Genomic DNA, 12,984 nt, shown 5'->3' with positions numbered 1-12,984 from the left:
CTCCAGGCACTCATGGTACCCATGGTACAGTGGGATCACTAATCACGCACACGCCAGTCAGTCCGGGTGTGTGCATAACAGTTTTCTCATGCCATGGTTCCCGTTGAGCCCCACGGCTCTTCGCTCTCAGAGACATTTGAATCCTTGTCTGGCGAATACGTGCACCAAGAAAATTTTTTTCCACAAGCTGAGGTCCAGGCGATTTACGCACCAGCCCAAATGGAGCTATCAACACTCGTTCCTGCGGATCTGCCACGGTACTATGGGGATCCAAAACGAAGCCGTGTGTTTGTGGAGCAATGCATGCTGCATTTCAAGTTCTATTCTCACTATTTTCCTACCGATCGGGTTAAAGTAGCATTTATGATGTCCTACCTAGCGGGTGATGCCTTGAAATAGATCGCCCCCCTATGGGAAGCATGGGATCCTATCATCTCTGACCTGCAGGCCTTCCTGGTGGCCTTTCTAATGGTCTTCGATGACCCTAATCCTGAAGCCTCTGCAAAAGCATCCCTTCCCAATATCCCGGAGCAGCCCCGATGAGTAATGTGTGTAGGTAGCCTACCAGTTCTCCAGTCCGAAGAGACAGCTGCCCACCCAGAATCCACACAGGATGACTATGCTCCACAGAATACTTCTCTTCCCAACCTCAAGAGGCAGTCCAGACGTGCAAGGCATAGAGGTAAACCATCACGCCAGGTTCTGTCCTCCCAAAGACCTCCTGTTCCCAAGCCCGTAGAGGCAGCTATCCGCACTGAATCCATGAAGGTTGACCATGTTCGTCAGGCTAAGCAGAGGCCGGAACTCAGTCACAAAATTGGATTGCGGTCCCTCTGCAGTTGTTTGGGACCCCCTGACGGTCTTTGTCCAGCGAAGGTTGGGGAATCCCAAGACATTAGGCCTGTAGGAGAAGCTGCCCTTGGCGTTAGTGTTTCCTCTCCACAGATGACCATGACTGTCTCCATGGCAAGTGAAAGCCTCGGATTAACCGGAAGTTTCGGGCTTAAAGCCTTGAAGAGTCAGTGTTTGATTCCAGTCCGAAAACTCCAGAAGTCAGTTTGGGCATTGTCAGCGGAAGGACGAGCCCTACGCAGAAACAGTCAAAATATGTCTGTACAAATTAAGCTCCAGATTGGAGCATTACACATGAAGAAGTTCACATTCCAGGTGCTGACTGGTTTACTCACAGGTCGTCCAGAGCCAAGAGATCTAGTGCCCGCTCAGGTCTGGAGATCCTGCATGGTGTATCCTAGGGGACTGCTAAGGTACAAGGGGTGTCCAGTCCCCATATTTTCAGGACAGTCAGCAGTTTCTTCTTCTTCACCAGATCTGCTACCTTGTCCACCGCACCTGCGGTTTCGCTCTGCTCTGCCTTGTCCACCGCTCCGGCGGTTTCGCTTTACTCTGCTTGTCTACCGCATCTGCGGCTCTGTTCCTGTATCCCAGTCTGTACTGGACCCTATCCAGCCTGCGCTCCAACCTGCTAGTATCCACCTGTCTGCACGCCAGCCGAGCTTGCCAGTACCTCCCTGTCTGCACTCCAGCCGTGCTTGCCAGTACCTCCCTGTCTGCACTCCAGCCGTGCTTGCCAGTAACCACCTGTCTGCATACCAGCCATGCTTGCCAGTAACCACCTGTCTGCATACCAGCCGTGCTTGCCAGTACCCACCTGTCTGGATACCAGCCGTGCTTGCCAGTACCCACCTGTCTGCATACCAGCCGTGCTTGCCAGTACCCACCTGTCTGCATACCAGCCGTGCCTGCCAATACCCACCTATCTGCATGTCAGCCTAACCTGCCTGTTCCTGCATTCCCCAGTGTGGGTCAACAGCTGTGTCCGGGGTCTGACCTGGAGTAGCACCTGGTCCCTCTGCTCGGTTCCTCACTGGTGCACGGAGTCGACTGAGCCGCCGTGCGACCTTGGTCGGATCGGGTTGATACTTAGTTATGCCCCTCCAGGCACTCTTCGGTTCATGGTACAGTGGGATCACTAATCACGCACACGCCAGTCAGTCCGGGCGTGTGCATAACAGACTGAATTCATTTTTTACATACAGATAATTATAGGCCGTGTGTATTTAGTCCTGTCTATTACCTGGTGATGTGAGGGGCTGGGGAACCTCCATCATGACGTCCTTGTACAGATCTTTGTGTCTTTCTAAATACTCCCACTCCTCCATGGAGAAATAGACGGCGACATCCTGACACCTTATAGGAACCTGACACATACAATGATACCGTCACCCCCCCGATCCCTTCATAGCGTTACTGTATAATGTCCCAGCATTCCCAGCAGTGTCACCTCTCCAGTCAGCAGCTCAATCATCTTGTAGGTGAGTTCTAGGATCTTCTGGTCATTGATGTCCTCATGTATCAGGGGGTGAGGTGGAGGCCCTGTGATTGGGCTCAGGGGTATTCCCCATTCCTCAGACACAGGGTCCTGACAGCGCCCACTAGAGGTCTTCTTCACTACTGTGTAATCCTGGTTATGGAGAGACACTTTATCTATCTAGTAGACAACTTCATCCAGCACCATGACAACCAGCACAGCAGAGTCCTGCAGCCACTGAGGCCCCTGATCATGTGACCCCTGACTCCTCCCCTCCTGTGACCTCATCACAGGTCCTGTGTGCACAGAACAGTCATATGTGTGGTGGCGGCTCTGCAGGTGGAGGTATGTGGAGATTCCCCATTACTGGGCATTAACCCCTTCAGCACGGAGACTCTTTTGGGGTCTCTGTGTGGTGTGAACAGTGAGGTAACAGCTGTGGACAGAATGCGGCTTAGCTGGTTCCCGTCCACATTAGATCCATTCAGACGACTGCAGGATGAAGGACAGAAGCCCAGAGAAGTCCTCACACAACGCCATTATTCATCTCCTAGCTCCAGCACAGTAATGTAGATACTGGTGATTATCTCTCCATTACGAGTATCGGGGGAGTTCTAGACCGCGCCCCATATGTCTTGTGTCTGTTATACGGCCAATATACATTCGGGCATTGCCTGCCATACACTAGTGCTGTAGCCATGTTTTCTACTGGCATTACTGCGATTGTCCGGCCGCATCTTGTTATCGGTAGTGATGAGGGAACGTGCTCGGATAAGGGGTTAACAGAGCGCACTCGAGCATAACTGAGTATCATCGGAGTGCTCGTATACTGTGTTCGAGTCCCTGTGTCTGCATGATTTGCGGCTGTTAAACAGCTTCAACACGTGAGGATTCCCCAATAAACAGGGAATCCCTGCATGTGTTGAGGCTGTCTAACAACTGCAAATCATGCAGACACAGGGACTCGAACATGATATACGAGCACGCCAAAGATACTCAGTTATACTTGAGCGTGCTCGGTTAACCCCTTATCCAAAGATCATTAGCTGATCACTAGTTATTGGATAATTACTCAAAGTCAGTATAGTGCTATAATCAGACGTTCATGTATCTGCAACTATAATAACCTACATATGTGACACAGGAACTAGGGCAGTATAAAATATAACATTTATTGATAAAGACAATAAAATATATATATACTGTGGCAAGACGACTCGCTCAGCTCTCCAGGAGGCAGACTCAGGACACACGTTCTAAGGTTACCTTTCTGCTGGTTTATTGTCTGGCATAAACTCGTGCAGGGTTTCGCAGAAAAAATAAACAAGACCCCTCTGGGTTAAATGGAAAAACAAAACAAAGTATAGCTCCATCCATAGTTGAGCGGGTTCCGCCCGATCTCGGTAGCATAAACTGCATAGGTAACAAGCTCTGCAGCTTCCACAATACTGTCTGGAGACTTCCCTCTCCAGACCACACTTCACAGGGAAAAAAAACAGGACTGAGCTTTTACACATTGCTTAGCCACACCCTGAGGGGAGGTAGGGGGAATGGTGTCCCGCCCTCTTTGCCATTCCCATAAAACCGCACACCCTTTAACAGAGTAAATCTACCAGCATATAACATGCTGGCAGAAAAATAAAGTAGGTCTTAGTTCACACAGGAGAGCATCCTGAGTGACACATACCTCCCCTCACATATAAAACCAGTGACACTGTCACATATTCCCCCCCTCTGCCCAAAGCCGGGGGTTTGGGCACCTTCTGACACAAGGCAGGGAATCCTAGAGAGGGCATCTGCATTCCCATGTAACTTCCCGGGCCTATGCTCCACGTGAAAGTTAAACTCTTGAAGTCCTAGGAACCATCTAGTTACCCTGGCATTTTTACCCCTCTTCTCCCTCAACCATCTCAACGGGGCATGGTCTGATACTAATTTAAACTTCCGGCCTAGTAGGTAATATTTCAGTGTATCCACGGCCCATTTTATGGCTAAACACTCTTTCTCTACTATGGCGTAGTTCTTCTCGCAGGAGGACAGCTTTCGGCTTAGATAGAGAATGGGATGTTCTTCCCCATTTATCTCTTGGGAGAGTACAGCCCCTAGACCAACCTCTGAAGCGTCCCTCTGGACTACAAATTCTTTCTTGAAGACCAGGACCGGCTGCTTGCACAGTGTTAGCTTCAACTGTTGAAACGCGGTCTCCGTTTCTTCCGTCCATTTCACCATGATTGATTTGGTGCCTTTTAGAAGATTCGTTAGTGGCGCGGCAATCATAGCGAAATTCGGGATAAACCTCCGGTAGTATCCCACCATTCCCAGGAATGCTCTCACCTGCTTCTTCGAGAGTGGTTGCGGCCAGGTTTGAATTGCCTCCACTTTCTTGATTTGCGGCTTTATTTCGCCTCTCCCAACAACATAGCCCAGGTACTTGGCCTCCTCCTTTCCGATGGCACACTTTCTCGGATTTATGGTAAATCCTGCCTTCCTTAGCGCGTCCAGAACGGCCTGTAGTTTAGGTAGGTGACTAGCCCAGTCTGGGCTAAAGACCACAATGTCGTCGAGGTAGGCTGCGGCATACTTCTTATGTGGGGCTAGGATCCGATCCATAGCCCCCTGGAAAGTGGCTGGGGCCCCCTGTAGTCCGAATGGCATCTGCGTGTATTGAAAACACCCATCAGGTGTTGAGAAAGCCGTCTTCTCCTTAGCCATTTGGGACATGGGGATCTGCCAGTAGCCCTTCGTCAGGTCAAGAGTGGTGATGTACCTCGCCGGTCCAAGCCTCTCGATGAGTTTGTCGACACGGGGCATCGGGTACGCGTCACACTTGGATACCTCATTCAGTCGGCAGTAGTCATTACAAAACCTCCACTCTCCATTGGGTTTCGGCACGAGGACGATTGGGCTCAACCACCCACTCTTTGACTCCTCTATTACTCCGAGGTCTAACATCCTCTTCACCTCGGCCGAGATCACCTCCCGGCGTCCTTCTGGAATCCGATACGGCTTCAGATTCACTCGTACGTGCGGCTCTGTCAGCACATCATGCTCTACCACTTGAGTATGCCCCGGCAACTCTGAGAACAGCTCCCGATTCCGCTGTAGTAATTCTCGACACTGTTGCTTCTGGGCCGGTGATAGAGTCTCTGCAATAGTGACCTCCTCCACCTTGCCTTCTGGTGCGGCTCCCAGGCAAGGAGTTTCCACAGGTTCACGGTCCCGCCACGGCTTGAGCAAATTTACATGATATATTTGATGCGGCTTTCTTCGGCCAGGCTGGTGGACTTTATAATTAACCTCGCTGACTTTCTCCACCACCTCGTATGGACCTTGCCATTTGGCGAGGAACTTGCTCTCGACGGTAGGGATCAGCACCAAAACACGGTCCCCGGGCTGGAACTGTCTTAGTCTCGCCAACCGGTTATAGACCCTCGCCTGGGCTTCCTGCGCCTGGAGGAGATGTTCCTTCACGATGGGCATCACCTTTGACATTCTCCCCTGTAACTGGGCGACATGTTCGATGATACTCCGGTGTGGTGTGACTTCAGCCTCCCAAGTTTCCTTGGCGATGTGTAGGAGACCTCTTGGATGCCGCCCATATAGGAGCTCAAATGGAGAGAAGCCAGTGGAGGCTTGAGGAACTTCTCTGACCGAGAAAAGCAGAAATGGGAGCAGGTAGTCCCAGTCTCGCCCATCCATTTCAACAACCTTCTTGAGCATCGCCTTTAAGGTCTTGTTGAAGCGTTCTACTAGGCCAGCCATCTGTGGATGATAAACCGAGGTCCGAAGCTGAGTTATCTGAAGGACTCTGCAAAGCTCCTTCATCACCTTGCTCATGAAGGGGGTTCCTTGGTCTGTCAGAATCTCTTTTGGTAGACCTGTCCGAGCAAAAATATGGACCAGCTCTCGGGCTATACTTTTACTGGACATGTTCCTTAGGGGAACCGCTTCCGGATACCGAGTCGCATAGTCCATGACGACCAGGATATATTGGTGGCCCCGAGCTGATTTAACTAAGGGGCCCACGAGGTCCATGGCAATCCTCTCAAAGGTAACCTCTATCACAGGTAGTGGGACTAAGGGGCTACGGAAGTGGGAGGAGGGAGCGGTTATTTGGCAGGTGGGGCAGGACCTACAATAGTTTTGAACTTTTCGATAACACCCTGGCCAATAAAACCTTCTCAATATCCTCTCCTGAGTTTTCTCGACCCCTAGGTGTCCCCGCAGAACATGTGAATGGGCCATATGTAGCACCCGCCGTCTGTATGGCCCCGGCACTAACAGCTGTTCCACTATCTCACCGCCCCTCAGTTTGGCCACCCGATATAGCAACTCCCCCTGCACTGCAAAGTGGGGGAATCTGGTGTCGGCCCCCGGCTCTTGGGCAACGCCATTACATACAGTAACCTGGTAGGAACGCCCCTTTTAAGGTCAGGTCTCGAACTTGAGCAGTCCAAAAGATCTCTCTGGACATATCTAACGCAGGGAGGTCGGCCTCCTCGGTCACCATCTCACCCTCATCACCGACAAGGACGCACAGTGGGAACTCCTCCATCTGAGACTTCGTCTGGGGTTCTTCTTCAAGGACCTGGCTTTTCCCCATGCTACTTAGTCCAGTTCCCTTCCCCCACAAGTCCCAGAATAAGGAAAAATCACGGCCCAATATGACGGGATGTATCAGGTCCTTTACTACCCCGACTTCATGGGACTGGGCACCACAGTCTGTCCCCACTGTTACTGTGGCCACGGGATAGTTTTTGGCGTCACCATGGATGCACCGAACGCCCAGGGTTTTGGAAGGGATCAACTGGTGGGGAAGGGATGCTCTGATCAAGGTCACCAGACTCCCGGAGTCCAACAGCCCAAGCACTTTTACTCCATTAATGGACACTGCACACGCCTGCGGCCCCTCACCGGGTCGACAGTCCACGCTACAGGCTGGATAGACATAATAGGAGACCCGCCTGCCTAGGCTGCAGTCCATGGGCTCAGGGGATATTTGACACCTGGCGGCTACATGTCCAGGGTTGTGACACCACCAGCAAACTATATCTTTACCAACTGTTCTAACGGCACCTTCAGTGGGAGTGGGACGCCCCCCCAGTGGTGGCTCTAGACTCCTTCCGTGGTGAACCCGCCCCCCTTTCGGTATCCCAGTAGGGAGAAGTGACTGCATCCGGTTTCCCAAGAGATCTCTCGCCTACCTGGTGCCTCACTACCAGGCTGATGAAGTCATCTGCGTTCTGGGGATCACCCTGGGCAACCCAGGTCTGTACTGGCTTGGGAAGGGAATGCATGAATCTGTCAATCACCACCCGCTCAACCATCTGGGCCGGAGTGGAGGACTCCGGTTGTAGCCACTTCTGAACCAGGTGCAGGAGGTCAAACATCTGCGAGCGAGGGGGTTTGTCGCTAGCATACGCCCAGTGATGAACTCGTTGGGCTCTCACCGCCATATTTACTCCCAGACGTGCTAAGATCTCTATCTTTAGTTTGGGATACTCCTTAGCATCTTGCAGCGCCAAGTCAAAATACACCTTCTGGGGTTCACCCGATAAATATGGCGCCAGAACCTCTGCCCACTGTGCTGGTGGAAGTCTCTCCCGATCAGCCACCCTCTCAAAAACAGTCAGAAATGCTTCTACATCATCCCCAGGGGTCATCTTCTGCATGGCCCGCCTTACCGCCTTCCTGACCTGAGAATCATCAGTCGGCCCTGGGGGTGGGGCGGCCGCCCTGCTCTGGATGGCGTCCGCCAAAAGCTGTATCTGCTGTTGCGCCTCCTGCTGGTGCTGCTGCTGCGACTTTTGCTGCAACTGGATTTGCTGAAGCAACAGTTTGGTCATCTCCTGGTGCTGCTGCTACATGCTCTGCTGGGCCTGTAGGTGTTGCTGCTGCATGCTCTGCTGGGCCTGGACCAGGTGCTTAACGAGCTCCTCCATGCTGCTGGACTTCTCTGGCTGGCTGGCAGCCTTCACCCAGGACATCCACCGGTCTTTGTGGCAGGTACACGTGTTCCTGGAATCCTGCACGCACTCTCACACCAACTGTGGTAAGACGATTTGCTCGGCTCTCCAGGAGGCAGACTCAGGACACACGTTCTAAGGTTACCTTTCTGCTGGTTTATTGTCTGGCATAAACTCTTGCAGGGTTTCGCAGAAAAAATAAACAAGACCCCTCTGGGTTAAACGGAAAAACAAAACAAAGTATAGCTCAGTCCATAGTTGAGCGGGTTCCGCCCGCTCTCGGTAGCATAAACTGCACAGGTAACAAGCTCTGCAGCTTCCACAATACTGTCTGGAGACTTAGCTCTCCAGACCACACTTCACAGGAAAAAAAAAACAGGACTGAGCTTTTACACATTGCTCAGCCACACCCTGAGGGGAGGTAGGGGGAATGGCGTCCCGTCCTCTTTGCCATTCCCATAAAACCGCACACCCTTTAACAGAGTAAATCTACCAGCATATAACATGCTGGCAGAAAAATAAAGTAGGTCTTAGTTCACACAGGAGAGCATCCTGAGTGACACATACCTCCCCTCACATATAAAACCAGTGACACTGTCACAATATATATATATTTATATTTATGTGTGTATGGGAAAAGTAACACAACAGAAAAGTCACAAAGGGGTAGTAGCTATTACATTATGTTCATACAGAAATCAATCAATCATAAACCAGAACAAGACATAAATGTGCAACAGGGTCCCTAAATAAATTACAGGCTAAAGTGCATAGTGCTGATTGTAAAGTCTAAAGAGACAAAAACATAGTTACACGGTCATTGAAAAGGTGATATAAAGCAAATCTATGTATGGAGAAAGTAAGATAGCCAATACTGACCCAAGTGACCAGATCCAACGCGCGTTTCGCCAGAGGCTTTAACGATGATATGATGTCAGAGAATAGACAGGAGATATTTAACAAGAATTGGGCCAATCATGAATGTGCATAATAAATACCTGATGAGTCTCATGTGTTTGAGTATGGCGCCATGTTGAATAAGCCAAACGCCGCCTCCCCATGGTGAGCTGCGGCTCCAAAGAGCGCAGGGCATATGGAGAAGGCGGTGTCGGCGTGCGTGTCACCCTGGAACGCAGAAGCGGAAATGACGTGACGAGCCCAGGGGATGGGGATGACTCGGCACCCGGGCCTTAATGCATGGACTTGGGGGATGTCGCGGTAGTCGCTTCCCAGGCCTGTACCCTGGGGTCACTCTTCAAAAGGGGATAATGAAAGTTCGTGACACCACCTGTGGTTCCTGGTGAGGATCACCAGCGCTGCAGCAGTCCTCTGAGGCCGGTGTTAAGCAGCTTGGGTGGTATGGCTCCCCACAGGTGGAGCAGGGCCTCAGGGCAGCGTGGGTGCAGGGATGCAGGACAGAGGGGACCCAGCCGGGTCAGAGTAAGAACAGGGACACACACGATAGTCACTTCAGTACCTTTTACTGGTGTTAATTCAGGCACGTTCCGGAGCACTGTAGGGTGAGGGGTGCAAATCAGGACTCTCCCCAGTGAGCGGGTGTAGGGCCTCCTGTTTCTTGTCTTTGTTTAGTAAGTCTCTGACCTGCTTGGAGCTAGGCCTAACTTGGTTTCTGTCCTGCACTGGCTGATCTTGTGGTAGGGCCTTTGGTTGGAGATCACTCTCCCTGCTTGCGGGGCCTCCGTGACTTCTGGCTCTGGTATGTATCAGCTCTTGGGTGATCCTGGGACCTGAAGTCTCCCAGGGGTTCCAGTTGTCTTTACAGGGGATATAGGGCCCTGTAGACGCGGACCCGGTGTCCGGTAGATGCTTTTGGGGTGAGCTGGTACAGCTCCTCTGCCCCCTATGTTGCTCACTCCACTAGCCTTCGGCCTACTCAGGGCCCTCACTAGGCTACACACAGCAGCAGGCTAACTGCTTCTTCACCGCTCTTATGGCGTCGGCACACCTTAAGCTCACTATCCTGAGCTTACTGAGTTCACTGAGCTACACTCTAGACTCTTTCACTAGATGAACTCGACTCACTGAGTCTGACTAGGATCTGTACTTAGCTCTGTACTCTAGCAGACTGCCTGCCTAACTCCACCCTCCGTATATATATATAACCCTATCCGGGCTCCCTCTGGTGGTCTGATGTGGTAGGATGGAGGTGTGTTTATGCTCTGAGGGGCTCTTGTGGAGAAATCCGTCAATGCACCCCTCTGGGATCTGTGGCACCAATGCGTAGCAGGGAGCCACAGACGCATATAGCGTCATTAAAGTGGGCGGAGTTAATGTGCGCTCCACAGTTGGAACGCATATAGATAAAAGAAGAGAAAAGACAGTGTGGTGTGAGTGGGTGTAAGTGGAGGTGAAGAAAATGGTGAAAAATGAATGGCAAAGGAATAGATGAAAATGAAAAAAGGAATGTATAAACAGTAATACACCCCTAAAGTGATAATGTGCAATTTGTATATAGATGAGAAAATAGATCAATGGGCACAGTACATGTTCAGTCACTTGTGCAAAAAGTATACTTGTATATCTGTAATAAATATAATGCCATAAAGTGATATGCAATATGATTAAGAAGAAAAAAATAAAAAAATATATAATAATATAAAAAATATAATAATAGAGAAGTCCACAATGACAATGTGCAAACAGTGCAAAAGTGCAGGTATAATACTACTTGATGTCACAAAGTGACAAGTGCTATGATAAAGAAAGCTAAAAATAAACGATAAAAATAAAAAATAAATAATAAAAAATACAAAAAAGAAAAACAATTAATTGAAAGAGTTGAATAGATAGTTTAAAATTGTTACCACAAAGTGACACGTGCTAAAAATGAAAAAAAAATGAAAGTGCACAGCTGTGTGTATTAATGACAATAAAAATTGCACATACCCCAAATTGGTAATGAAGAAATAATAAGAGAATGAAAAAAATTATGTATATAAAAATAAATATAAATATGAAAAGTTTATGTGTGAAATCATAGCACTTGTCACTTTGTGACATCAAGTAGTATTATACCTGCACTTTTGCACTGTTTGCACATTATTTTGCACATTGTCATTGTGGACTTCTCTATTATTATATTTTTTATATTATATATTTTATATTATATATTATATTTATTACAGATATATACAGTACAGACCAAAAGTTTGGACACACCTTCTTCTCATTTAAAGATTTTTCTGTATTTTCTTGACTATGAAAATTGTACATTCACACTGAAGGCATCAAAAATATGAATTACCACATGTGGAATTATATACTTAACAAAAAAGGGTGAAACAACTGAAAATATGTCTTATATTTTAGGTTCTTCAAAGTAGCCACCTTTTGCTTTGATGACTGCTTTGCACACTCTTGGCATTGTCTTGATGTGCTTCAAGAAGTAGTCACCGGAAATGGTTTTCACTTCACAGGTGTGCCCTGTCAGGTTTAATAAGTGGGATTTCTTGCCTTATAAATGGGGTTGGGAGCATCAGTTGTGTTGTGCAGAAGTCTGGTGGATACACAGCTGATAGTCCTACTGAATAGACTGTTAGAATTTGTATTATGGCAAGAAAAAAGCAGCTAAGTAAAGAAAAACGAGTGTCCATCATTACTTTAAGAAATGAAGGTCAATCAGTGCGAAAAATTGGGAAAACTTTGAAAGTGTCCCCAAGTGCAGTTGCAAAAACCATCAAGCGCTACAAAGAAACTGGCTCACATGAGGACCGCCCCAGGAAAGGAAGAGCAAGAGTCACCTCTGCTTCTGAGAATAAGTTTATCCAAGTCACCAGCCTCAGAAATCGCAGGTTAACAGCAGCTCAGATTAGAGACCAGGTCAATGCCACACAGAGTTCTAGCAGCAGACACATCTCTTCAACAACTGTTAAGAGGAGACTTTGTGCAGCTGGCCTTCATGGTAAAATAGCTGCTAGGAAACCACTGCTAAGGACAGGCAACAAGCAGACGAGACTTGTTTGGGCTAAAGAACACAAGGAATGGACATTAGACCAGTGGAAATCTGACCTTTGGTCTGATGAGTCCAAATTTGAGATCTTTGGTTCCAACCACCGTGTCTTTGTGCGACGCAGAAAAGGTGAACGGATGGACTCTACATGCCTGGTTCCCACCGTGAAGCATGGAGGAGGAGGTGTGATGGTGTGGGGGTGCTTTGCTGGTGACACTGTTGGGGATTTATTCAAAATTGAAGGCATACTGAACCAGCATGGCTACCACAGCATCTTGCAGCGCTTGCTATTCCATCCGATTTGCATTTAGTTGGACCCTCATTTATTTTTCAACAGGACAATGACCCCAAACACCCCTCCAGGCTGTGTAAGGGCTATTTGACCAAGAAGGAGAGTGATGGGGTGCTACGCCAGATGACCTGGCCTCCACAGTCACCAGACCTGAACCCAATCGAGATGGTTTGGGGTGAGCTGGACCACAGAGTGAAGGCAAAAGGGCCAACAAGTGCTACGTATCTCTGGGAACTCCTTCAAGATTGTTGGAAGACCATTTCAGGTGACTACCTCTTGAAGCTCATCAAGAGAATGCCAAGAGTGTGCAAAGCAGTCATCAAAGCAAAAGGTGGCTACTTTGAAGAACCTAGAATATAAGACATATTTTCAGTTGTTTCACACTTTTTTGTTAAGTATATAATTCCACATGTGTTAATTCATAGTT

General features: G+C 49.0%; 1 protein-coding gene across 1 annotated transcript in view; it reads left to right on the top strand.

Moving 5' to 3' along the window:
• Positions 1 to 2,582: 2,582 nt before the first annotated feature.
• LOC141220411 (gastrula zinc finger protein XlCGF66.1-like) overlaps positions 2,583 to 12,984 on the top strand; it is a 39,555-nt gene continuing 29,153 nt past the window's right edge. Inside the window, exon 1 of the mRNA XM_073666336.1 lies at positions 2,583 to 2,674. The gene's annotated coding sequence lies outside the window, so the exon portion shown is untranslated. The remainder of the gene's footprint in view (positions 2,675 to 12,984) is intronic.

This window comes from Phyllobates terribilis, unplaced genomic scaffold (assembly GCF_046119375.1).
Source record: "Phyllobates terribilis strain yellow unplaced genomic scaffold, ASM4611937v1 Scaffold_292__1_contigs__length_2399606, whole genome shotgun sequence".
In the NCBI taxonomy this organism is placed as follows: domain Eukaryota; kingdom Metazoa; phylum Chordata; class Amphibia; order Anura; family Dendrobatidae; genus Phyllobates; species Phyllobates terribilis.
Note: the sequence above shows the minus strand (reverse complement) of the source record. Positions and strands in the feature narration are given on the sequence as shown.